Here is a 5562-nt window from a genome sequence, read left to right as displayed (position 1 = left end):
CAAACAAGAAATCTAGATAATGTGCTCAAAGCCGTTTGCACATAATGACAATAATTGAAATGTCATGTGCAATTAATCATAACGCGGCGAAATACTATCAATATATCGATAAAATAACCATGGATAACAACATGGGAATTGTTGAATCCATAAATTAAAATCGACGTCTAAAATAACGGTAAAAGAATAACAACAAAAGTCGAAAAATGAGAATAAATAGAATCAAAAGGGTTAATACTAAAATAGAACCTAAATTAATCAAGGATCAAATTTATGATCCTATAATAAACCAAAAGTGTTTATTAATATATATATATATATATATATATATATATATAGTGAATAAACTAAAATAAGTGTTCCATTTCCATCTTTATTGAAAAAGGTCTCAGTTATTAATTAATTTTTTTTGAGTTTTTATTATGAGAAATGGCTTGACGTTGGATCAAACATTTGATGAAGGTTTGAAAGAAATGAAATGGAATGGGAGGAAGAAATGGATTGATTTGTTTATTGAGAAAATACTCGACGTTGGATCAAGTCTTATTTTTTTGATATTTTGGAAATGGTTGATTTTATTCTTGTGTTAGTGGCTAACTAAACAGTCAAGCAATAAAGAAATGAAAAGCAGTAAAATTATTACACATCGGGGAAGTGGGGTACATTTTGTCAAATGGGGTTCAAAGTACTGGAATAATTAAATCGGGCCCAAACAACAAATAATGCAATGTATGAGTGTAAGTGCAAGAGAACTGTCTCATTGTAAGAAGGCCCGAGAGTAAGCCATGTGAAGAAAATAAATAACACAACAAGTTATATTTACAAAACACTCGAAAATTAAATTGAAAGAAACAACATCGGGACGTGCACGGATAAAAATCAGGATGCGAGGATGCGAATCAAAGTCACATAACGCAATGACGTGCAAGGATTGAAAATTGAAAAGCAAACAAGAAATCTAGATAATGTGCTCAAAGCCGTTTGCACATAATGACAATAATTGAAATGTCATGTGCAATTAATCATAACGCGGCGAAATACTATCAATATATCGATAAAATAACCATGGAATAACAACATGGGAATTGTTGAATCCATAAATTAAAATCGACGTCTAAAAATAACGGTAAAAGAATAACAACAAAAGTCGAAAAATGAGAATAAAATAGAATCAAAAGGGTTAATACTAAAATAGAACCTAAATTAATCAAGGATCAAATTTATGATCCTATAATAAACCAAAAGTGTTTATTAATATATATATATATATATAGTGAATAAACTAAAATAAGTGTTCCATTTCCATCTTTATTGAAAAAGGTCTCAATTATGAATTAAGTTTTTTTGAGTTTTTATAATGAGAAATGGCTTGACGTTGGATCAAGCATTTGATGAAGGTTTGAAAGAAATGGAATGGAATGGGAGGAAGAAATGATTGATTTGTTTATTGAGAAAATACTCGACGTTGGATCGAGTCTTATTTTTTGATATTTTGGAAATGGTTGATTTTATTCTTGTGTTAGTGGCTACTAAACAGTCAAGCAATAAAGAAATGAAAAGCAGTAAATTATTACACATCGGGAAGTGGGGTACATTTTTGAAATGGGGTTCAAAGTACTGGAATTAAATCGGGCCCAAACAACAAATAATGCAATGTATGAGTGTAAGTGCAAGAGAACTGTCTCATTGTAAGAAGGCCCGAGAGTAAGCCATGTGAAGAAATAAATAACACAACAAGTTATATTACAAAACACTCGAAAATTAAATTGAAAAAACAACATCGGGACGTGCACGGATAAAAATCAGGATGCGAGGATGCGAATCAAAGTCACATAACGCAATGACGTGCAAGGAAAGTGAAAATTGAAAAGCAAACAAGAAATCTAGATAATGTGCTCAAAGCCGTTTGCACATAATGACAATAATTGAAATGTCATATGCAATTATCATAACACGGCGAAATACTATCAATATATCGATAAAATAACCATGGAATAACAACATGGGAATTCTTGAATCCATAAATTAAATCGACGTCTAAAAATAACGGTAAAAGAATAACAACAAAAGTCGAAAAATGAGAAAAAATAGAATCAAAAGGGTTATACTAAAATAGAACCTAAATTATCAACAAGATCAAATTTATGATCCTATAATAAACCAAACTGTTTATTAATATATATATATATATAATATATATATATATATATATATATATATATATATAATAATATATATATATATATATATATATATATATATATATATATATATAATATATTATATATATAGTATAAAAATAAAATAAGTGTTCCATTTCCATCTTTATTGAAAAAGGTCTCAATTATGAATTAATTTTTTGAGTTTTTATTATGAGAAATGGCTTGACGTTGGATCAAGCATTTGATGAAGGTTTGAAAGAAATGGAATGGAATGGGAGGAAGAAATGGATTGATTTGTTTATTGAGAAAATACTCGACGTTGGATCGATTCTTATTTTTTTGATATTTTGGAAATGGTTGATTTTATTCTTGTGTTATTAGCTAGCTAAACAGTCAAGCAATCAAGAAATGAAAAGCAGTAAAATTATTACACATCGGGGAAGTGGGTACATTTTGTCAAATGGGGATTCAAATTACTGGAATAATTAAATCGGGCCAAACAACAAATAATGCAATGTATGAGTGTAAGTGCAAGAGAACTGTCTCATTGTAAGAAGGCCCGAGAGTATGCCATGTGAAGAAAATAAATAACACAACAAGTTATATTTACAAAACACTCGAAAATTAAATTGAAAGAAACAACATCGGGACGTGCACGGATAAAAATCAGGATGCGAGGATGCGAATCAAAGTCACATAACGCAATGACGTGCAAGGAAAGTGAAAATTGAAAAGCAAACAAGAAATCTAGATAATGTGCTCAAGTCGGTTTGCACATAATGACAATAATTGAAATGTCATGTGCAATTAATCATACGCGGCGAAATACTATCAATATATCGATAAAATAACCATGAATAACAACATGGGAATTGTTGAATCCATAAATTAAAATCGACGTCTAAAAATAACGGTAAAAGAATAAACAACAAAGTCGAAAAATGAGAATAAAATAGAATCAAAAGGGTTAATACTAAATAGAACCTAAATTAATCAAGGATCAAATTTATGATCCTATAATAAACCAAACTGCTTATTAATATATATAGTGAATAAACTTAAATAAGTGTTCCATTTCCATCTTTATTGAAAAAGGTCTCAATTATGAATTAATTTTTTTTGAGTTTTTATTATGAGAAATGGCTTGACGTTGGATCAAGCATTTGATGAAGGTTTGAAAGAAATGGAATGGAATGGAGGAAGATATGGATTGATTTGTTTATTGAGAAAATACTCGACGTTGGATCGAGTCTTATTTTTTTGATATTTTGGAAATGGTTGATTTTATTCTTGTGTTAGTAGCTAACTAAACAGTCAAGCAATAAAGAAATGAAAATCAGTAAAATTATTACACATCGGGTAAGTGGGGTACATTTTGTCAAATGGGGATTCAAAGTACTGGAATAATTAAATCGGGCCCAAACAACAAATAATGCAATGTATGAGTGTAAGTGCAAGAGACTGTCTCATTGTAAGAAGGCCCGAGAATAAGCCATGTGAAGAAATAAATAACACAACAAGTTATATTTACAAACACTCGAAAATTAAATTGAAAGAAACAACATCGGACGTGCACGGATAAAAATCAGGATGCGAGGATGCTAATCAAAGTCACATAACGCAATGACGTGCAAGGAAAGTGAAAATTGAAAAGCAAACAAGAAATCTAGATAATGTGCTCAAAGCCGGTTTGCACATAATGACAATAATTGAAATGTCATATGCAATTAATCATAACGCAGCGAAATACTATCAATATATCGATAAAATAACCATGGAATAACAACATGGGAATTCTTGAATCCATAAATTAAAATCGACGTCTAAAAATAATGGTAAAAGAATAACAACAAAAGTCGAAAAATGAGAATAAAATAGAATCAAAAGGGTTAATACTAAAATAGAACCTAAATTAATCAAGGATCAAATTTATGATCCTATAATAAACCAAAGTGTTTATTAATATATATAGTGAATAAACTAAAATAAGTGTTCCATTTCCATCTTTATTGAAAAAGGTCTCAATTATGAATTAATTTTTTTTGAGTTTTTATTATGAGAAAACAGCTTGACGTTTCAAGCATTTGATGAAGTTTGAAAGAAATGGAATGGAATGGGAGGAAAGATGGATTGATTTGTTTACTGAGAAAATACTCGACGTTGGATCGAGTCTTATTTTTGATATTTTGAAATGGTTGATTTTATTCTTGTGTTAGTAGCTAACTAAACAGTCAAGCAATAAAGAAATGAAAAGCAGTAAATTATTACACATCGGGGATGGGGTACATTTTGTCAAATGGGGATTCAAAGTACTGAATAATTAAATCGGGCCCAAACACAAATAATGCAATGTATGAGTGTAAGTGCAAGAGATCTGTCTCATTGTAAGAAGGCCCGAGAGTAAGCCATGTGAAGAAAATAAATAACACAACAAGTATATTTACAAAACACTCGAAAATTAATTGAAAGAAACAACATCGGGACGTGCACGGATAAAAATCAGATGCGAGGATGCGAATCAAAGTCACATAACGCAATGACGTGCAAGGAAAGTGAAAATTGAAAAGCAAACAAGAATCTAGATAATGTGCTCAAAGCCGGTTTGCACATAATGACAATAATTGAATTTCATATGCAATTAATCATAACGCGGGCGAATACTATCAATATATCGATAAATAACCATGGAATACAACATTGGAATTCTTGAATCCATAAATTAAAATCGACGTCTAAAATAACGGTAAAGAATAACAACAAAAGTCGAAAAATGAGAATAAAATAGAATCAAAAGGGTAATACTAAAATAAACCTAAATTATCAAGGATCAATTTATGATCCTATAATAAACCAAAAGTGTTTATTATATATATAGTGAATAAACTAAAAAGTGTTCCTTTCCATCTTTATTGAAAAAGGTCTCAATTATGAATTGATTTTTTTTGAGTTTTTATTATGAGAAATGGCTTGACGTGGATCAAGCATTGATGAAGGTTTGAAAGAAATGGAATGGAATGGGAGGAGAAATGGATTGATTTGTTTAGTGAGAAAATACTCGACGTTGGATCGAGTCTTATTTTTTGATATTTTGGAATGGTTGATTTTATTCTTGTGTTAGTAGCTAACTAAACAGTCAAGCAATAAAGAAATGAAAAGTAGTAAAATTATTACACATCGGGGAGTGGGTACATTTGGTCAAATGGGGATTCAAAGTACTGAAATAATAAATCGGGCCCAAACAACAAATAATGCAATGTATGAGTGTAAGTGCAAGAGAACTGTCTCATTGTAAGAAGGCCCGAGAGTAAGCCATGTGAAGAAATAATAACACAACAAGTTATATTTACAAAACACTCGAAAATTAAATTGAAGAAAACAACATCGGGACGTGCACGGATAA

Source organism: Lathyrus oleraceus, chromosome 5, assembly GCF_024323335.1.
Source record: "Lathyrus oleraceus cultivar Zhongwan6 chromosome 5, CAAS_Psat_ZW6_1.0, whole genome shotgun sequence".
In the NCBI taxonomy this organism is placed as follows: domain Eukaryota; kingdom Viridiplantae; phylum Streptophyta; class Magnoliopsida; order Fabales; family Fabaceae; genus Lathyrus; species Lathyrus oleraceus.
This window is presented reverse-complemented; position numbering follows the sequence as displayed.